The sequence below is a fragment of the Humulus lupulus genome, chromosome 7 (assembly GCF_963169125.1).
Source record: "Humulus lupulus chromosome 7, drHumLupu1.1, whole genome shotgun sequence".
Classification (NCBI taxonomy): Eukaryota; Viridiplantae; Streptophyta; class Magnoliopsida; order Rosales; family Cannabaceae; genus Humulus; species Humulus lupulus.
This window is the reverse complement of record NC_084799.1, coordinates 198,464,312-198,488,254: the sequence shown is the minus strand read 5'-3', so window position 1 is coordinate 198,488,254 and position 23,943 is coordinate 198,464,312.

Sequence of the window (23,943 nt, the reverse complement as noted above, 5' to 3'; positions counted from 1 at the left end):
GGCAAAGTAGTTCTATCATCACGAATAGTACGAGGCGTACCGATCAAGATTGAGGACATAGAACTAGAAGGAGACCTGATAGAGCTAGTGATCAAGGACTTCGACGTAATACTAGGCATGGATTGGCTAGCACGGCATGGCGCAACGATTGACTGCAAACGCAAGAAGGTGATGTTCGAGACTCCTGACGGCCAGAGACGATGCTTCATGGGACAAGCTTCTGGATTGCGCACCCCGTTAGTATCATCTCTCAAAGCTCAACGAATGATGGAGAGAGGATGTCAAGCGTTCCTAGCCAGCATCACGAATGAGGAAAGGGAGACACCACTTAAGGTTGGAGATGTCCAGGTTATACAAGAATTTCCAGAGGTATTTCCCGATGACTTGCCAGGATTGCTGCCAAATCGAGAAATAGACTTCACGATAGAATTAGTACCAGGCACCGAGCCTATCTCTAAGGCACCATACCGGATGGCACCTACGGAACTCAAGGAGTTAAAGACGCAGCTACAAGAACTCCTAGACTTGGGTTTTATTAGGCCAAGCCATTCACCATGGGGAGCTCCGGTATTATTCGTGAAGAAGAAGGACGGAAGTATGCAGATGTGCATAGACTATCGTGAGCTGAACAAAGTAACGATTAAGAACAAGTACCCGCTACCTCGGATCGATGATTTGTTTGATCAACTCCGAGGTGCGACGGTATTTTCAAAGATTGATTTACGGTCAGGGTATCATGAGCTCAAGGTAAAGGGAGAAGATATTCCAAAGACAGCCTTTAGGACTCGTTATGGACATTACGAGTTCTTGGTTATGTCTTTTGGTCTTACTAACGCACCAGCCGCGTTCATGGACTTAATGAATAGGGTCTTCAAAGACTACTTGGATAAATTCGTCGTTGTGTTTATCGACGACATTTTAATATACTCCAAGGATGAAGTAGAGCACGAGGAACATTTGAGGATAATTTGACGCGATTGAAGGAGCATCAACTCTACGAAAAGTTCAAGAAATGCGAGTTTTGGCTTTCGCAAGTGGCGTTCCTTGGGCACATCATATCGAAAGACGGAGTTGCAGTAGACCCATCAAAGGTCTAGGCCATGAAGGATTGGCCCAGACCAAAGAACGCATCTGAAGTGAGAAGCTTCCTAGGGTTAGCAGGTTATTATAGGAAGTTTGTAGAGGGCTTTTCTAAGATAGCCACTCCGCTCACCAACCTGACCCGGAAGCTACAAAAGTTTAACTGGAACGATAAGTGTGAAGAAAGCTTCTAGTTGCTTAAAGATAAGCTTTGCTCAACACCAGTACTCAGTGTACAAACACCCAACGATAAGTTCGTTGTCTACTGTGATGCATCGAAGCAAGGATTGGGTTGCGTACTAATGCAAAATGACAAGGTGATAGCCTATGCCTCACGACAACTAAAGGAGTACAAACAGCGCTATCCAACTCACGATATGGAGTTGGCAGCGGTGGTCTTTGCGTTAAAATCTGGCGCCATTATCTTTATGGAGAACGGTGCGAGATTTATACGGACCACAAAAGTTTAAAGTACTTCTTTACTTAGAAGGAGCTCAACATGAGGCAGCGTAGGTGGTGGGAGTTAGTAAAGGATTACGACTGTGAAATCCTATACCACCCGGGAAAGGCGAACGTAGTAGCCGATGCACTTAGTAGGAAGAGTTATGGGAATTTATCAGCCTTATCCGGAATAGAAAAGCCACTACAGCAGGAGCTGATCAGTGCCGGAATAGAAGTAGTTATAGGCAAGCTGGCTAACTTGTCTATCCAATTAAATCTGCTAGAGGACATACGGATTGGTCAGAGACATGATGACACGCTAGCAGCATATATGGATGCAGTCAGAGAAGGCAAGACTACAGATTTCTCAATATCTAGCCAAGGCTTATTGAGATATAAGGATCGGGTATGCGTGCCAAATGATCAAAGTATTAAGAAGAAGATCCTAGAAGAAGCGCACAACACCCCGTACTCAGTTCATCCAGGGTCTACCAAGATGACTCACGACATCAAGGCAATCTATTGGTGGCCAGGGATGAAGAGGGACATAGCAGAGAATGTATCTAAGTGTCTTGTATGCCAGCAAGTGAAAGCGGAGCATCAGCGGCCTGCAGGTTTATTGCAACCGCTTAGCATACCAGAATGGAAATGGGACGACATAGCCATGGACTTCGTGACGGGTCTGCCAAAGACGAATAAGCAGCATGATTCCGCTTGGATAGTAATAGATAGACTAACCAAGTCGGCTCATTTCCTGTCTGTTAAGACTTCATACACGGCAGACCAATATGCAGACATTTACATCCAAGAGATTGTACTATTGCATGGAATCCCCAAGACGATAGTATCAGATAGAGGGTCGATTTTTACATCAAGATTTTGGGGAAGCTTACAGCAAGCTATGGGTACTAAGTTAAGCCTTAGTACAACTTTTCATCCTCAGACAGATGGGCAGTCCGAGCGTACGATTCAGATTTTAGAGGATGTGCTACGCGCGTGTATAATTGATTTCGGAGGATCATGGAACAAGTACTTACCGCTGATCGAGTTCTCGTACAACAACAGCTACCAGTCAACGATCGGGATGGCATCTTACGAGTTGCTTTATGGAAGAAGGTGTCGATCACCGTTGCACTGGGATGAGGTAGGAGAAAGGAAGCTTCTAGGGCCCGAAGCTGTTAGACAAGATCAAGAAGCAGTTGCGCTTATTAGACAACGTATGCTTGCTGCTCAAAGCCGTCAGAAAAGCTATGCGGATACCAAGCGACGCGATGTGGAGTTCCAAGTTGGAGATCAAGTCTTTCTGAAGATATCTCCTATGAAAGGTGTCAAGCGGTTCGGGAAGAAAGGCAAGCTTAGTCCCCGATTCATAGGTCCTTTTGAGATATTGGAAAAAGTGGGACCAGTTGCGTATAGACTAGCCCTACCGCCAGCACTAGCTGATAGTCACAACGTTTTCCACATCTCTATGTTACGCAAATATGTGTCAGACCCATCTCACGTCCTCAAGTACGATATGATAGCGCTCCAGAAAGACTTAAGTTACGAGGAACGACCGGTTAGCATCCTAGATAGAGGGATGAAGTAGTTACGGTCCAAGAGCTTTCCTATAGTCAAAGTCCTATGGAGTAATAGTTCTGAACGAGAGGCAACGTGGGAGTTGGAGGAGGACATGCAAGGCCGGTATCCGAAATTATTTGGTAAGTAAATTTCAAGGACGAAATTCTTTTTAGTAGGGGAGAATTGTAGAGTCCAAGAACTTTACTTAGCTAGTATGATAGTAGTATTATAGTATTTATAGTATTATCTTTGTAACTGTGGATTTTTGGTTCAGACCGGGAATTATTTGGACACTCATAGTAGTACTTATAGATTTTCTAAGTTTAACCTATAGTTTAAGAATATTAATTTTAACCTAAGGTTTGATTAATATGACTGATATTAAGGATAATATTTATTATACTATAAGGTTTAGATAAGAACCAATAGGATTTTAAGCACATGTTATGAATGGGTGATTAAGGATTAAGTATTTTGAGGAATAAATTTAATAAGGGGTAAAGTTTGAATGCTATAAGGTCAGTCAGGAGCTTTGAATACGTTGAGGGCTTAGTCAAGGCTGTTTACTCCATTCAAACATAGCTAAAAATGTGTAATTTCATGTTTAAATAATCAGCGTGTGCCGATATATCGCAGCTATAGGGGGCGATATATCGCAGCATGTAGATGCGGAAAACACGAGACGATGCACGACAACCTCAGGCATACTGGCCCAGGCGATATATCGCCTACAGGGGGCGATATATCGCCTCCTTCAGTATATTTCAAAAGTTTTTCAATTCTTTTTCCTTTCAGCCATTCAACCTCTTGATAAGTCCAGCACCTTTTTGAACGAGTCTTCAGCCTCTCTTGAACGATTATTCAAATTATTTTCACCTAAAAAGCTATTATTTTTATTCAAGTAAAATTAAGATCCTTTCATTCCTAAACTCTATAAATAGGACCTAGTACCCAGCCATTATTCATCTTTTGCTCTAAGTTCAGAGGCTGCAAGTGCTAAGTGAGTGTGAGAGTGTAAACACCTGAGTTGGGGAATCATAAGCTTGATAATCATAAGCTTATCAAACACTTTGGGAAGTAATGTTCTATAGTATTTCGGTTCGAGGTTTAGATTGGTCTACAAGTCTTCAAGGTATTTCCACACTCTAGTTCATTAGTTTTATGTTATTCTCTTTCTCATAGTCTTCTACTCAGTCTTCTAACCTTATTCTTATTTTGGTTAGGAAATCTAAGAACTTGCACATAAGTTTTTGGTAAGTATGTTTCTGAAAGGTTTAGTCATTCCATTCCATCATTTTTTTCATTACTTTTTCTTCAATCTACTCACCCTGTTATATATGGTTTTAGGAGTGTTCCAAAAGTCCCAACGCTGTCCTCTTATCCCGGTAACTTTGGTAAGGAAAATAGGATAGAAATGCATATGTTATATGTTCTATATGTTATCTTATGTTTCTTATGTTATGATAAGTGTTATGATATGTATGTTTGTAGGCTTGGGCATATGACCCATATGACTAACAAGACCCCAAATAGATTATGGGCATATGACCTACTTAGCTAGTAGGACCCCACTAATCTCATGGGCATATGACTTGTTTAGTCTATGGGACCCCAAGTAATAATGGTCATTATAGTATGTGTATGATATAAAAGTGTTATGTTATGTTTTTATGTTTCTTATGAAATTTATGTACATGAACTATGTGTTAGATTTTTCCTTACTGGGCATTAGGCTCATTCCTTTTTGTTTATATGTGCAGGAAAATAGCTATAGTGGCGGTAAGATTCGTGGATGCTTGGGGAATGTGTATCGGCGGTGAATGGAGTCAAGGAGTCGAGAGTTTGATTTTCGAAAATGTAGTCTTGTTTTATGGTCTTTATATGTATTTTCCGCACTTATATGTAATTCCTTTTTATTATTTTAAATTATGTTCTGTTTTTAAGACAATGGGATCCCATATCCTACTTATTTTATGAAAGTAACTTTTATTTCTACAAGTTTCTAATAAAGTTATGGTATTTTCGCAAATGTAAGTTTTATTAAGGATTTGTATGTCTATTTTCGTTAATGGTCCAAAAGTCTAGAGTAGTGGGTCATTACATACTTAAACGATCTCTCCATTTCCTTGACGACCTATGTTCGAAGCGACCTAAACATTTGGAAAGTATTGTAAAAGAATACTAAAAGGTTAGAAAATTATAACTTGTCAAAGTTCGTTAGAAAATCTAGATTTTGAAAATCGTTCACTTTGACCTCTGAGTTTTGGGAAAATATTTCACCAAGTAAAAAGGATCTTTTTAACCTGGACTTTGGGGGTAACATTCTTTATATATTGAAGTGATAATCTAGTAATTTTGGTAAATAATTGATGAGTAAAGTTTATATTGTGAATTAACAAAGTTTAGGTTATTAAATTATAAAATAGACAAGTTTTAGTTAGTAAAAATTAGGTTTTTGACATTTTGAGTAAAAAACCTGTTTATGGCTCGTCTTAAATTTAAAGGATTAAAATATTTACTATTTTAGAGAATGATGTGAATAAATTTAGAAATATATTCAAATACACTTAGATTATGTTTTTGGACTAAAGTAACTTAATTAAATTAGTTTTACAAATTTAGAAAAATGGGTCCAAATTGCCTTAAACTTTGCAAAATTTATTGAAGAACTTTCTTCAATAAAATTAACATAGTTTGAACTAATCCAAATTTGATGCTTCAACAAAGTTAAGGTTTGTTTAAGAGATTTTGCAAGTAACTTAAATAATTATGAAATTTTAGACCCTAAATGATATTTTTGTAATTTTTTAAAATAATATAGTTTTCACCAAAGAGAGTATCTTCTTAAGTAGTTTACAACTCAAAAGGAAATAGTTCAGAATTTTAAAAACGAACGAATTTTTGACATCGCTCATATAGGCTATTGTTGATAGCATTTTAGGTCGAGCCTTAAGGACTGAGATATTTGAAGTAATATTTTTTCGAGGAGCAATTCCTATATATACAATGGGTTTAGTGTAGAACCCTATAGTATTGTAAGACTTAGCTAGGACTAAGTAGTAAAGAATTTTATGTCCAGAACAACGAAATGAATGTCATAATTAATCTGAGTGTATTGTATGCTAACTACGGTATTGGTTAAGCAGAACAAGACTACTTCTAGAAACAAAACCCCGCATTCTCGCCAAGGAATCCAAGTCAAACTTGACTTCTGTGGTTGCAACATGAAAAAACTTGTGTACTGTTTGATAGATTTAAGACACATGCACAAGTATACATAGTGTTGTAGAAAGTCTACGAGATCGTTAGCAATAGTGTTGTGGGGATGATGCTTAAGAGCTCAGAAAACATCTTGATGACTTCAATAAGATAATTTTGGAGACGTAAAATATAGGAGTGAAATTGGAAGAAAAATATCAAGGTATCATTTTACTTAGTTCATTGTTGAAATCTTATGAACATTTTGTTGTCACCATTTTATAAGCATACATTATCAATGTCTAAAGATAAGGCTGCTCTAAACTTAAAGGAGATTCAAAAGAAATATGATGAGAAAAGTGATTTCCATGGGGAAGGTTCACAGTTAAAGGAAATTCTGAGAAGAGAGAATTCAAGAACTACAAGTACTATTAAGGAAATTGTAGTTATGGTGGACACAGGTCATGATCAAAATAAAACACTAGTAAAAGGTTTAACTATTGTCACAAAGAAAGTGTGTAGAAAACTATAAAAAATTTAAGAAATATATGTACCTGATCTTAGAAAATTTTTATTGTCAATAATGGTTCTTCAATCAGAAGGATGTTCAATTAAAATTGATGTTATTACTCTTAATATTCTCAAAGTTTCTTTAATAGTTACCAAAGGAGACTTCAAAAATGATCTTTGTTTTGTAAATGGATAATTTCGTATAGTCACGGCTGCTACTATCGCAAGTGACAAAGCTTGTGAGATGACAAAGTTATGGCAACTTAGGCTCAGACATGTGAGCGAAAGGGCCATATCAGACCTACAAAAACAAGACCAACTCAGTTGTAAGATCAACAGATAATTTTATTTTCATGAAGATTGTGTACATGGAAAAAGTTGCAGCATAAAATTTTACATTGGCGAACACACTTTAGCTGAACCACTTGACTACTTACACTCTAATCTTTAGGGACCAACAAAATTGACAACTTTAGATGGAACAAACTATTTCATGAGAATTATAGATGACTATTCAAAAAAGGTATGGGTACTCTTATTAAAATTCAAAAGACCATGTTGTGGAAAAATTTAAAATTTATAATAGATAATGCTTACCTTCCCCATATGAAAAATCTTGCTTAAGTGGTTTTCTAACACCCCCATCACCACCACCACTTTTGTTAGCTTTGGAGACACATTCTTTGAAAGTGGGCTGATTCTGAAATGTCTCAACATCCCCACTATTGCAGTGAGGATCTTTACCCATCGTCATCTCTAAAAGTCTTGGTACACCTAGTCCATCTAGTTTAGAATGAATAGAATCTAGCATATCCAATATAATAGGAATTCGAGTCATATTTAGATTAATTTTATCAAGTTGGTTGCTCCATGTGTGAAACGATTCCTCCTTTGTCTTTGGCTATCCGCTGCGAGCTTCCTAAACTTGTTCTACCATGACAAAGATCAATGCTCTGATACCACTGTTAGGCCTCAAATAGATTCACACACAACACATATAACACTACAAGAACAATGAACAGATAAATAACATAGTATAGCTAATAAATCCATTGGTATTCGAGAGACCACTACTCTCCCCAAAGAGCCACTGCTCCTAATATTAGATTCATACAATGGATATCCTCTCCATCTCCACAACCCTATTTAAGTATACTCAATATGGGTTCTTACACTGCCCAAAACCACTTACCCCTTTATTATTCTTTATTACAAAATATAACCCATCATCCCACAACCTTAATAATGTCTATTTGCTGACTCTTGGGTTCCTAACAAGTTGCTACTGAAGCATTTGTTATACCCAGATTTCGAGGCATGTTAAATGTGACCTCGAAAGCTGGATTCGCAGCGAATGAACCCGTAAAGTTCGAAGTAGGCTCCAGGATTAAATATCGAGCCTGCAAGACTCGAGACGACCTCGAATGTGGTGGCCTCGAGACGTTCACGATCTCGAAAGGTAGCTCCCGAGACGCCTCTATCCTCAGGAATGACCTTGGATTAGGGACTCCGAGCCTGACGTACGTACGATCTCGAAGCCATGTGACCTCGGGAGATGTCATTAGCTCGAAAGCCGATGAGAAACCTGGGAGATTAAGGCCTTGGAGATATATGATGTTGACTTTGAATATCTATAAGTGTTGTTTATAAGGGGCGTGTTCAGCATTTATCATTGTAAATCCCATAAAATCATGGGATATTATTCGATTAGTTATACGCCCCCTGGTCTTCAGGGGACGTTTCCTTTTATATCGGATTGCAGGCATTTAAAGCCATTTATTTTATTTACACAAAAAGAGTAACTACCCAAAAAATGTGGGATAGTATTCTGCATCCTTCTCTATAAATAGAGAAGTCGTGCACCATTGTAATGGACCGAAATTCTGAACCTTGAGAGAAAACTCTGAAGAATTCATGCTTAAGAATTTTCAGAGATAATCTTGAGTTTAATAACAGAGACTCGTGGACTAGGCAGATTTAACTGTTGAACCACGTAAAAATTGTGTTTTGTGTTGTTATATTTTAATTGGTCATTGCTGTTTGTTGTTTACGTGCTCTTCTTTCAATGATTGACGAAAAACGGTGTCAACAGCATTCAAATATACATTGTGGTTGATAAGGTTAACGCAAGTGCTTGGTCTGAAATCATAAAAATCATAGTATATTGTGACAATCAAAGTGATTTACACTTAATAAAGAATCCAATGCTTCATGAAAGATAGAAGCATATAGATATCAAATATCACTTCTTTATAGATATTGTAGCAATAAAGGAAGTATATACTAAGAAGGTCAACACAGAAGACAATCTTCTTGACATTAACAAGTGCTTTCCTAAACTATTTTTATGGAAAATAAAGATTTTCATACTGCTGAAAAAGTTCTCAATGAGTGTTGTAAAAGTTTAGGCATTGCCTAAACTTTAATGGCAGTGTTGGTGATTGCTAAGGACCCTCTTCAGCTCCAGCTAGTTTAGGTCTTTATTCTAAGCTACGGGACCAAGGTGGATTTGTGGTGATTAGTCTAGACCATTAACTGCTGGCTCAAGTGGCAAACGACTTGGCTCAAGATAGTTTTATTAGTTGGTTGTTTTTTTATATACAGTGTTTTGGTTTTTGAGTTTTGATTCAAATAATTATTTGAGAATTTTAGAAATTATGTACAGAGAGTTGGTGGGACTATGAGGTGTAAATTTCATTGTAATTGGAGCAAGTCTCCATAATGAGAGGGGTAGTATAGATTTATGCTTTCTGTACTTTCCCTCTCATAAAAATCAATAAAAGAGGTAGTCATTCTTGATGTTGTTCTACCTTGAATGTATGTTTAAGCAATTGAGTAGAACCAAGTAAAGATTGGTGTTCTTTGGTTAGTTTTCTTTACTATTGATTCATTTAATGTGTTCATAGTTCTTTGCGAATGTTTTCACAACAACATTTAAAGGGAAAAAAATGCATGTATGAGTTATCGTCATAGATTTCTGAATGAGCTTTAGTTTCATATATCTTGTATCTCCTGACTCAACTCGAGTGAAAAGTTATGGCCTTTGTGGGTTTGCGTGAGAATACCGATCAAAATACATAAAAGTGGCAATGGTTGGCTTTAACATTTTTTTCTCTTTCATAATAATTAATTTTCTGACCTAAATGAACTTTTATAGTTGAAAGGGACAAGGGCTACAAGTGAGGATATGAGTGCAAATTGAATTGGTCCCCCAAACTATGTCGCGCGAAGAATTCTCGATTTTTAAATTTACTTGTTTTAATACAAATATATATATTTTTTTATTTATTCTTATTCTTTTTTTAACAAAATTCTTCAATTGTGGTGATAAATTTCTCCATAAAAGAGGAATAAAAACTATCCTTTTTTTTAATATAGAAAGATAAGAAATATTTCTCAATTAACCTTTTGTATATAATGGTAAAATAGTGTTTTTGTTTTGAGATAATAATGCCAAAATAGTTGAACCTTTTGTATATAACTCTATTCACTTTCTATTGCTAACACGTTCTACTTGCAATAAAAGCTAAAATTAAGAAAGAAAAAATGTGCAAAACGGCAACATAGATAGTCCAATGACATGTATATAAAAGGACCAAATATACGAGTGGATAAATGAGGCTTTTATCTATGTTTTCCATAAATTGATTGTAAATATACGTTATAGATGGATATAAATAATCATAATACTAGATTCTTTTTTCAAAATTTATCAAAACTATTTCTTATGAAAATTTATATTTATTCTAAACGAAATAATTACCGAAATATACGTACACAAATTCTTTTCTTATTATTATATTGGGTGCCCATGTCAAGAATAATATACTTTTACATTATATATAGAAATGAATTTATTCCTATTGGAAATATTTTAACACGTACCTGAGCATCTTTGAATCTATATGTTTTGTCTAAAATAAATGCACAATGGTGGGTATATATACTCGTTTGATGATGTTCTGAAATTGACCATTTGTACATATAAATATTAAGTAGTTAGACATACAACTTATATGGTGGATTATTAATTACTAATCATAAATTAAAACACTCTCGGTAAAATAAATGCATGGGCAATATGATTTAATTTTTTGGTAATTTTTTTTCTTTTCCTTCTCTATTTCATTTCCCTTCTGATTCTTCTCTCTCCTTTCACTTCACTCTCTCACTTTTATATATTTTACAATCTGTCATTATATTGGGAATCCTATCCAATCAATGAATTTGGTGATAAAATGATTCGTAGATATCTATTCATTTTATTCACTATTACTTATTCTAAAAATTTATATTTTATTTTTATGCAAAACTATAGTTATTGTATGATAACACTTCTTTTATTCATCATTGTTACACCCAAATTTTGAAATCGTCATAAATGAGCCTCGAAATATAGGCTCGTAATGTCACTACTACAAAAACACCTTTTTAGGACACATTTTTAGGACACTCACATAAATGCGAGTCCTAAAAAAGTCTCCTGTACCTTTTAGGACTCGCGTCCTTAAAGAATTTGTTTTAGGACTCGCGGAGCAAGTCCTAAAAACTATGTGTGTCCTAAAAGTTTGAGTTTTTTTTTTAAACAAACACCTCCTGGACTTTTTACACTACAAAAAACAAGGCCTATACCGAGAACAAATGTCATCGGTATAAGCCTAAATGTTCTCGGTATAGCCTCTACCGAGACTATGTCGTCGGCAGAAAGTCCTTGGTACAGCCACATCAGTAGAACAAAACTTCTATCGACGACAATCAAGATGTTCTCGGTATAGGTTGTACCGAGGACACTGTCCTCAGTATAGAGTGAAAAATGTCCTCAGCACAACTAACCCCAATTTGTCATCTTAATGGTATATACCGAGGACAATGTCCTCGGTATAGACTAAACCAGAATTTTTTTTTTATTTGTAATATTTATTCCCTTATTTATTTATTTATTTTGAATTAAATATAAAAAAATAGAATAAAATTAAAACACATATATTAAACATATAAATAAAAAAAATAAGAGTATGTTTGCTGAATCAAAATAAAGAGTTGTCTTAAACACGATAATGTAATAGTCCATTGTAATAAAATTCATACATAAGTCCTACTGAGTCGGTGCTCCAACATCGGGATCATCGAGTCCTAAAAACATTCTTTGCGAGTCCTAAAAACTTATGTGTATCATAAAATTTTGAATTTTGAAAAATTTCGAATTCCCTCCAATTTTTTTTAACAAAAGTTTTATTATTATATATTAAAAAAAAACCAAAAAAATCACACAGCCCACATTTTCACTCTCTCTCCTCGGTTCCCTCTCTCTCTCTCCCAAAGTTCTTTCTCTCTCTCCCTCTCTCCCGAAGTGCCACCGCCGAGCGCCGCCGTCACACCTCCGGCCAACGCCACGCGCCGGTCCAATAGAAGCGTCGTCCCCCGAAACCCCCGACCCCCAGAGATGGTGACCTCACACGTGGCCTAAGGCCCTCAACGAAGCACTTGAAGTTCGGTCATTCATGGGTTTCTCCCAAACTTTCCGAGCATATTCCGGCTACCTCAAGCCACCACGAGCTAAACCACCACCACCACCACCATACTCCTTGCTTCTTGGGCTTTAAAACCCAATAGTTTGTTTTCCGAACCACCACCTTTTAATGGTGGCGCCGCCACCGTCGCCGGAGCCCCGCCACCGGATTCAAAACCCACAAATTAATTTTTTTAAAATAAAATATAAAACTTTTAAGGACTCGCATTGTTTTTAGGACTCGCAACGCGAGTCCTAAAAAACTCCAGTTTTTTAAGGCTCTCAAATAGAGGACTCGCGCCCTGCGAGTCCTAAAAAGTCTTTTTTGTAGTAGTGTGTGTAAGCTCGAAAATGTTAAGTAAGGGCTCAACACTTGTATAAATTAACATGTTTCCTAATTGGTTCCTATTGGCCATCGATCACCAGTTAAGAAGGTTTGAGCTTAAACATCAAGCTCAAAAGGATGGATCTTCAGTATATTAGAGCAATTCGAAACTTCATTGTAAACTCGGAAAGGTTGATCTCCAAGGGTTAAGATTGATGAAATTGCTGGCTAAGGATGAGGCTAACCATAATGACGAGCTCGTGATGTTGGTCGATCTCCAAAATGTGTAAATTGTATGTGCGAGGTCGATAATCCAGTTTGAACGCGGTGGTTGTTAGGAAATTCCTATTCCCTGGGGATTTGTTGTTATCTAATAATAAATCCCGATTATCATGGGATATTACATGATTAATATATTTAATTATATGTATTTCAAATTTGAATTGTAACTTCCTGAAATAAAAGGGAAGATATTTTGTTACCACCAACACGCGCCGCGGCCCTACCTTCCCCAAGCCGCAGCCCAACGACCCTTCATCACCACCCTTCCTCTTCAATTAGCTTGGGTTGTGGCACTCTAGAACAGAGTCCCAACCCCACATGAAACTCAGTCAAAACTCCCTGTTTTTCCCCTTCGAACTCTTTCAAAAACCTATTAAAACACTCCAAATATCACAAAGAAAATCTCCCAACTATTACCATAACTTAACCATCGTATATCATACAAAACCTAAGCCTTAAACCATTCAAAACTTCATCAAATTCCCATTTCTATGGTCAAAAATCAAATATCAAAACCACACAAAAACAGAGCAAGGAACCATAAGATTGAACTAAAAGCTTACCTTAAGCATAGATTTGCTTTCCCTTCAATGGCTAAACACTAGTCTAACACCTCAAGCTTCAATCTTCAAGTTTGAATCCGCACACTTGCTTCAAAATTCAAAGGAGAAGAGAAGGGAAATGATGATCGTGAGGGAGGTAGAATAAGGCTATGTTTTGGTTTTATTTTCTACAGCCATCCACTTGATATATAACCTAGGTCAAATGACCGAAATACCCCCTATGCCTAACTCGCCTCTTAACAGCCCCATAGGGCAAGGCCGTCCTTTTCCACCTATCTCGTTAATCATAATTAACGCTCTCCAATTCCCATTATTCTCAAATACAAATTAAATCATATCTCATTACCCTTTAATTCTCGGTAATTATCTAATCACCAAATCTCCCCGACTCACCCCGAGCCCTGAAAGCAACCCCGTTATGACCAAACCGATAACTTGAATTCAAAGATCGTCTCATGCCGAATGACTCGAACAAATCCACATTATAATGTGGCCTCACCAATTCACCAACATGCATGAAAATACACAATTATGCCCTCAACGGGCCAAATTACCAAAATGCCCCTATGATTAAATGTGGACCCACATGCATGCATTTATCATCATATAATAATATAATTCACATTAACATGCATATAATAACTTAATGGCATAATAAATCTATTATGGCCCTCCCGACCTTATAATCCAACTAATACAACTAATAAACCTCATTATAATAACTTAATGGCATAATAAATCAATTACCTGAACAGCTCGGGATGCTGATTATGCATGTTTGACTCCAGCTCCCAGTTCGCTTCCTTGACCTTGTTGTCCCTCCATAATACCTTAACCAAAGGTATCATCTTATTGCTGAGGACCTTGTCCTTTCTCTCAAGTATCTGAACTGGTTGTTCCTCATAGGAGAGATCTGCCTCAAGCTCCAGATCTTCATAACTCGAAACATGAGTCACATCATATCATACCTCCGAAGAGCTGAAACGTGAAACACATTATGCACGACTAACAATGCCGGTGGTAAGGCCAACCTGTAAGCCACCTGACCAATCCTCTCCAGGATCTCAAATGGACCTACAAATCTAGGGCTCGACTTGCCCTTCTTCCCAAACCTTCTCAGCCCTTTCCATGGCGAGACTCTAAGGAAAACATAGTCTCCCACTTGGAACTCCACGTTCTTGCATTTGGGATCTGCATAACTTTTTTGTCTACTTTGAAATGCAACCTCCTTACAATAGATCTTTAGCCCTCAAAACAGAAATCATAGGTATGCGAGGTCCATGCACAATACCAACTAACACAAAAGGATCCTCACCTTCAAGCTCAAAGGTGACCCTCTTCCATCTGCAATCAATGATTGCCCTATACTTCACTAACCAGTCCATCCCCAGAATCATGTCAAAGTCGGTCATAACTAACTCGATTAAATCCACTGACTACTCTCTGCCCTCTACTTTCAATGGCAAAGATCTAACTCATCTCCTGGATACTACTAACTCCCTAGTGGGTAATAAGGTTCCAAACCCCACAGTATAATAATCACAGGGTCTACACAGTTTATCAGTAATTCTACTAGCAACAAAAGAATGTGTAGCTCCAGAATCAATCAAAACATTATAAGGGGTTCCAGCACTAAGAATCTGACCTGTAACTACTAATGGTGAAGCCTTAGCTTCTACTTGTGTCAACGCGAACACTCGAGCTAGGGCAGAGCTGTCCACTTTTCTAGGTTCTTCCTTTCTTACTGCCACCCTGACGACCTATTGAAATACCACGTGGTTGCCTGTCAAGACCTGGAGCTAGGAAGGTTTCTGGAACCTTCCTCTTTTGATCACTGGGGCCTCCACCCCCAACATAATAAATAAATGGAGGACCTGTCCTCCTAAACTCTTTTCTGGCTGCATTATCCTGCCAGATCTTGTTTTCTGCGCTCTCAGCTATGAGCGCCTTCTCAACCACCTGTGCATAAGTAGTAACTCCTGCCACAGTGTTAATACAAACATCCCAGGCTAATCTAGGTTGTAGCCCCTGGAGAAACCTCTCCCTTTTGGTCCCATCAGTGGGCACCAGCTCCATAGAAAACTTTGCCAATCTATCAAACTTCAGGGCATACTCAGTCGCTGATAAAATCCCATGATGTAATATGATAAACTCTTCAGCCTTAGCATCCCTAATGGCATCATTGTAGTACTTTTCATTAAACAGATTCTAAAACTCTTCCCAACTCAGGGCATTGATGTTTCTGGTCTGGGATATAACTTCCCACCAAATTCGGGCATCCTCCAAAAACATATATGTGGCACAGGCCACTCTCTCATTACTAGTCACCCTCATAAAGTCAAGGATGGTGGTAATCATGCTCATCCACTTCTCAGCTTTAGCAAGAGATGCACTGCCCTCAAATACTAGAGGTTGTTATTTCCTAAACCTTTCATAAAGAGGCTCCCATTTGCTACCAACCTCAGGCAACTGCTCAATTGTTGGCACTAGTATAGGTAGTGCCTCAGGTACACTGGTCGCTGCAGGAACCTTCTGTTGTCTCAAGAGGTGGAGTTCTTCTTCTTGGCTCAAAACTCTAGCCTGTAGGTTATTAAACAACTACTGCTAGTTATTAGGAGCTACCTGTGGAATCTGATTCTAGTCATTCTCTTCCTGTTATTCTGGCCTTGATCTTCCTGGCCAGCTGTTGAATCTGTCTATCTTGGAATCATTCTCATCAACTTAAACTGTGCTGAAACAATCAATATGACCAGTTAAGTAGTAATAACAAAACCTCTTGCCACCCCACAGTCCAAGATCAACAGATAATCACATATTCCACAATTATACAAATATACAAATGGATACATGATCATAGCATTTAGCATTTAACATGTATCAGATAATAATTCACAGTGAACAATGCTAATAAGCATGTTATAGAAATATCAGCACTAATAAGCACATTCTTACTGATGACGCAGTAATCAAGGCCCAGCCTAATCAGTGTATTTCATGTAGATAGGTAAAGCATTTATACTTTATTTAAGCAGTTAAATATGTGACCACATAAATAGTTACCAAACCATGAGTCGAGCTTGACTTCAGTGACCAGTGTACATGCCCAGCCAGTCTACAGGAACCCTAAACCTTGGCACACTCTGATACAAGTTATAATGCCCTGGTTACTCCAAGACAGTTACTGTGAGCTTTGAACCGTGCTTAACTCTCTAATCGCGTTATTTGGTTATAAACGTGCATCTAGGTATTATTAATAGGCTAAGGTGAAAACAAAACAAAAGGAAAGGATATATTTTATTAAACCATAAAACTTTTCATGGGCCCATAAAAGTGTTTACAAGTTATTTACAATCCAAAATGGTCATTACAGTGTAAAAATTACAACTCGTCGACCTAAGCGGAAAAAATAGGGTTAACCCCTAGTTCCTCCAAGAAACTCCTTGGTCGTGGTGGTCAAGCAGCCGCATATGTACACATCACCACTTAAGCTCTCCACTCAAGGCTGGGTGAGCTTTTCTTTCCCATTACCTGCACCACATAGCACCCGTGAACCAAGACTAAGCAAGAAAACTCATTACTGCATGTATATAATATCAGATGATGATTATGATAATCGTGCAGAGCTTACAGCCCGAAACAAATGAGTGACTAATGTGTAAGTCACTAATGTGGGTTTCACACCCTTAGCAAATGAGTGACTAATGAGTGAGTCACTAATGTACACCAAATGAGTGACCATGGAGTTGCTAGTTTGGATTCCATACCCTTAGCCATGTGATGATGCAGTCACCTGGGCCTTCTAGCCCTGGCTCTGAGTGACTAGTCATGGGACTAGATAAGTGCTTTTAGTTTTCATCGAACTTGGGGTCGGTCAAGCATTAATGCTCATGGTGAGTCATTCAATGCTTATGTAGATTAGATCTAATATTTTCGGCTTGCGTTTGAGCACGTTAAGACCGTTCATGACTCTTAAGCTAATAACATACGATCAGTGCTCAGTACTACTGCCAATATTGACTAGCAAGTCACAACTTTGCATTTAATACCGATACCATTGCCGATTCTGACTAACAAGTCAGTGCCTTTCACAAGTAAGCAAGAATTGCTAAGCATTTGATATGCATTCAATGTCCACATTTAAACATTCAACATGCCTCATGAATAACCATGCATGTAACATATGGGGTGCAGTTTTCTTACCTTTGACTCGAGCAAGAATTAGTAAAAGAACAACCCTTGAGAGCGATAAACCTTTTAGTTCTTTGGCGGTCACCTAGTCAAAACCAATTATGGGATTCCATCAATAAAATGAATAACAAAAGGTTCCTGGACCAAGACCTAGATTCCGATACGTCGAATCTGTAGAGTCCAAGAATTTTACTTACCTAGTTAGATAGTAGTATTATAGTATTTATAGTATTATCTTTGTAACTGTGGATTTTTTGTTCAGACCGGGAATTATTTGGACACTCATAGTAGTACTTATAGATTTTCTAAGTTTAACCTATAGTTTAAGAATATTAATGTTAACCTAAGGTTTGATTATATGACTGATATTAAGGATAATATTTATTATACTATAAGGTTTAGATAAGGACCAATAGGATTTTAAGCACATGTTATGTATGGATAATTAAGAATTAAGTATTTTGAGGATTAAATTTAATAAGGGTAAAAGTTTGAATGTTATAAGGTCAGTCAGCAGCTTTGAATACGTTGAGGGCTTAGTCAAGGCTGTTTACTCCATTCAAACTTAGCTAAAAATGTGTAATTTCGTGTTTAATTAATCAGCGTGTGCCGATATATCACAGCTATAGGGGCGATATAACGCAACACGTAGATACGGAAAACACGAGACGATGCACGACAGCCTTGGGCATACTAGCCCAGGCGATATATCGCCTACAGGGGGCAATATATCGCTTCCTTCAGTATATTTTGAAAAGTTTTGAATTCTTTTTCCAATCAGCCATTCAACCTCTTGATAAGTCCAGCATCTTTTTGAACGAGTCTTCAGCCTCTGCTGAACGATTATTCAAATTATTTTCACCTAAAAAGCTATTATTTTTATTCAAGTAAAATTAAGATCCTTTCATTCCTAAACTCTATAAATAGGACCTAGTACCCAGCCATTATTCATCTTTTACTCTAAGTTCAGAGGCTGGAAGTGCTAAGTGAGTGTGAGTGTGTAAACACCTGGTTTGGGGAAATCATAAGCTTGATCATCATAAGCTTATCAAACACTTTGGGAAGTAAGGTTCTATAGTATTTCGGTTCGAGGTTTAGATTGGTCTACAAGTCTTCAAGGTATTTCCACACTCTAGCTCATTGGTTTTATGTTATTTTTCCTTCTCATAGTCTTCTACTCAGTCTTCTAACCTTATTCTTATTTTGGTTAGGAAATCTAAGAACTTGCTCATAAGTTTTTGGTAAGTATGTTTCTCAAAGGTTTAGTCATTCCATTCCTTCCATTCTTTTCATTACTTTTTCTTCAATCTACTCACCCTGTTATAGATGGTTTTAGGAGTGTTCCAAAAGTCCCAACGCTGTCCTCTTATTCCGGTAACTTTGGTAAGGAAAATAGGATAGAAATGCATATGTTATATGTTCTATAGGTTATCTTATGTTTCTTATGTTATGATATGTATGTTTGTAGGCTTGGGCATATGACCCATATGACTAACAAGACCCAAAATAGATTATGGGCATATGACCTACTTAGCTAGTAGGACCCCACTAATCTCATGGGCATATGACTTGTTTAGTCTATGGGACCCCAAGTAATAATGGCCATTATAGTATGTGTATGTAATAAGTGTTATGTTATGTCTTTATGTTTATTATGAAATTTATGTACATGATGTATGTGTTAGATTTTCCTTGCTGGGCATTAGGCTCATTCCTTTTTGTTTTATGTGCGGGAAAATAGCTTTAGTGGCGGTAAGGTTCATGGATGCTTGGGATTGTGTATCGCTGGTGAATGGATTCAAGGAGTCGAGAGTTCGATTTTTGAGGATGTAGTCTTATTTTTTTTTTATGATCTTTACATGTATTTTCCGCACTTCTTATGTAATTCCTTTCATTTTAAATCATGTTTTGTTTTTAAAGACAATGGGATCCCATATCCTACTTATTTTATGAGAGTAACTTTTATTTCTACAAGTTTCTAATAAATTTATGTTATTTTCGCAAATGTAAGTTTTATTAAGGATTTGTATGTATAGTTTCGTTAATGGTCCAAAAGTCTAGAGTAATGGGTCATTACAGAATCCTACTAAACTGGGTAGTAGGAATGAACTCGGGGCCTAATGTTTGATTCCCGACGCTGAAAACCTCATTCTTGCCAAAAATTCCACTAAGGGTCGTGACCCGCCTCCTCAAACAGAAGCAGCCACATCCCAGCCACCAACATGCGCTGCGACCCTACCTTCCCCATGTCGCGGCCCAATTTCCTTTCAGAACCACCCTTCCTCTTCATTTAGCTTGGTCGCGGTGCTCTAGAATAGAGCTGCGGCCCCACATGAAGCTCATCCAAAAATCTTTGTTTCTCCCCTTCTAACTCATTTCAAAAACCTATTAAAACACTCCCAATATCACAAAGCAAAGCTCTCAACTATTACCATAACTTAACCGCCATATATCCAACAAAAGCTAAGCCTTAAACCATTCAAAACTTCATCATATTCCTATTTCTGTGATCAAATCTCAAAACCAACACAAAACCAGAGCAAGGAACCATAAAATTGAACTAAAACCTTACCTTAAACTTAGGTTTGCTTTCCCTTCAATGGCTGAACACTAGCCTAAGACCTCAAGCTTCAATCACCATGTTTGAATCCCCAAACTTGCTTCAAATCTCAAAGGAAAAGAGAAGGGAGATGATGATTGTGTGGGAGGTAGAATAAGGCTCTGTTTTGGTTCTATTTTCTACAGCCATCCACTTGATATATAACCTAGGTCAAATGACCAAAATACCCCCATGCCTAACTCTCCTCTTAACAGCCCCCAAGGGCAAGGCCATCCTTTTCCACTTATCTCATTAATCATAATTAATGCTCTCTAATTCCCATTATTCTCAAATACCTATTAAATCATATCCCATTACCCTTTAATTCCTGGTAATGATCTAATCACCAAATCACCCCATGACTCACCCCGAGCCCCGAATTCATTCCCATTATGACCAAACCAATAACTTGAATTCAAAGATCGTCTCATGCCAAATGGCTCGAAAAAATCCACATTATAATGTGGCCATGTCAATTCACCAACATGCATGAAAATAGACAATTACGCCCTCAACGGGCCAAATTATCAAAATGCCCCTATGATTAAATGATGACCCACATGCATGCATTTATCATCACATAATAATATAATACACATACACATTCATATAATAACTTAATAGCATAATAAATCTATTATGGCCCTCCTGGCCTTCTAATCCAACCATTAAACCTCATTATGGATTTAGGGCATTACAACACCTGTGAGCCTAAAGACTTAGCAAGAAAACACATTAGCAAATTCAGATAGCCCAAAAAATATAATAGTATGCTTAACAATATTAACTAGAACCAAGCATACACATACTGTACAAGTAAGTGACCATAGGGACACCCAAGTGCGTATCGCACTCCCATTCATTCCTTTGGCATCCGTGCCAGTCAAGTGCATAATGCACTCCCATTCAGTCCTTTGGCACCCGAGCCAATCAAGTGCATAATGTACTCCTAGCGTGGCCTAGCCCTAATGGCCTACGCTCAACGCACATAATGCCGATCACGGCTCATAGGCGAGCCTTGCAAACTCTCGACTCATAGGTCGAGCCTTGTGAACTCTCAACTTATAGGTCGATCCTTGTAACCCTTCGACTTATAAGTCAGCCTTGTAATCTCTCGACTTATAAGTCAATCTTGTAAATCCTTGACTTATAAGTCGAGCCTTGTAAACCCCTCGACTCATAAGTTGAGTCCCTTTTAATTGCTCGGCTTATAAACCGAGTGTAGAGTCCAAGAACTTTACTTAGCTAATTATTTAGTAGTATTATAGTATGTATAGTATTATCTTTGTAAACTGTGGATTTTTGGTTCAGACCGGGAATTATTTGGACACTCATAGTAGTACTTATAGATTTTCTAAGTTTAACCTATAGTTTAAGAATATTAAGTTTAACCTAAGGTTTGATTATATGACTGATATTAAGGATAATATTTATTATACTATAAGGTTTAGATGAGGACCAATAGGATTTTAAGCACATGTTATGAATGGGTGATTAAGGATTAAGTATTTTGAGGATTAAATTTAATAAGGAGTAAAGTTTGAATGCTATAGGGTCAGTCAGCAGCTTTGAATACGTTGAGGGCTTAGTCAAGGCTGTTTACTCCATTCAAACTTAGCTAAAAATGTGTAATTTCATGTTTAATTAATCAGCGTGTGCCGATATATCGCAGCTATAGGGGGCGATATATCGCAGCACGTATATACGGAAAACACGAGACGATGCACGACTGCCTCGGGCATACTGGCCCAAGCGATATATCACCTACAGGGGGCGATATATCGCCTCCTTCAGTGTATTTTGAAATGTTTTGAATTCATTTTCCATTCAGCCATTCAACCTCTTGATAAGTCCAGCATCTTTTTGAACGAGTCTTCAGCCTCTGCTGAACGATTATTCAAATATTTTTCACCTAAAAAGCTATTATTTTTATTCAAGTAAAATGAAGATCCTTTCATTTCTAAACTCTATAAATAGGACCTAGTACCCAGCCATTATTCATCTTTTGCTCTAAGTTCAGAGGCTGCAAGTGCTAAGTGAGTGTGAGAGTATAAACACCTGGGTTTGGGAATCATAAGCTTATCAAACACTTTGGGAAGTAAGGTTTTAGAGTATTTCGGTTTGAGGTGTAGATTGGTCTTACAAGTCTTCAAGGTAACCCAAAACTCTAGTTCAATTCTGTATTTGTTCTTTTAAGTTCTCATAATCTTCTACTCAGCCTCTAACCTTAATCTTTATTTTGGTTAGGAAATCTAAGTTCTTGAGCACATAAGTTTTGGTAAGTATGTGTCTCAATGGTATAGTCTTCCCATTCCTTTTCATCTCTTTTTCTTCATTAGACTCACTCTTTTTCATAATGATTATTAGGAGTGTTCCAAAGTCCCAGCACTGTCCACATATCCCGGTAACTTTGGTAAGGAAAATAGGATAGAATCTATATGTTTTATGCTTATGTTATCTTATGTGTTATGTTATGAAATATGTTGTAAATATGTTATGAATATGTATGTTTGTAGGCTTGGGCATATGACCCATAAGACTAACAAGACCCCAAATAGATTATGGGCATATGACCTACTTAGCTAGTAGGACCCCACTAATCTCATGGGCATATGACTTGTTTAGTCTATGGGACCCCAAGTAATAATGGCCATTATAATAAGTGTATGTAATAAGTGTTATGATATGTCTTTATGTTTATTATGAAATTCATGTTTATGACTATGTGTTAGATTTTCCTTGCTGGGCATTAGGCTCATTCCTTTTTGTTTTATGTGCAGGAAAATAGCTTTAGTGGCGGTAAGGTTCGTGGATGCTTGGGATTGTGTATCGATGGTGAATGGATTCAAGGAGTCGAGAGTTCGATCTTTCGAGGATGTAGTCTTGTTTTACCTTTTTATGGTTTTACATGTATTTTTCCGCACTTTCTATGTAACTCCTTTTCACTTTAAGTTATGTTTTGTTTTAAAGACAATGGGTACCCATATCCTACTTATTTTATGAAAGTAACTTTTGTTTCTACAAGTTTCTAATAAATTTATGGTATTTTTGCAAATGTAAGTCTTATTAAGGTTTGTATGTATAGTTTCGTTAATGGTCCAAAAGTCTAGAGTAGTGGGTCATTACACCGAGCCCCTATAGTCCCTTGGCTTATAAGTCGAGCCCTTTTTGTCCATCGACTTATAATTCGAGCCCCTTTTTTATCAAATATACCCTCAACTAGTAGGTCAAGCTCTTGGTTAGGTGCAATTGACATACTTCTGACTTATTAGCCAAACCTCCCAGCCGGAAACAGACATACATATAATACATTCATCATACACAGATACAACACATTATAATGTTCTTACACAATTATACACATGCATATTTATAATCATGCTCATTAGCAGGGCCTGAGCCCTAATCATGTTTACATTTAACAGTAGGGCCGAGTCCCAATCATAATACATTTAACAGGTAGGCCAAGCCCCAATAATTTTACATTTAAAAGCTGGGTCAAGTAGTAATCATAATACATTCGACAACGGGGCCAAGCCCTAATCATAATTAATTTAATAACGGGGTCGAGCTCTTATCATAATTCATTTAACAATGGGGTTGAGTCCTAATCACATATCTCACGCATTGCATGCAATTTTCTTACCTTAGGTCCAAGCACAAGCAAATAAGCAAGCACGCACGACCT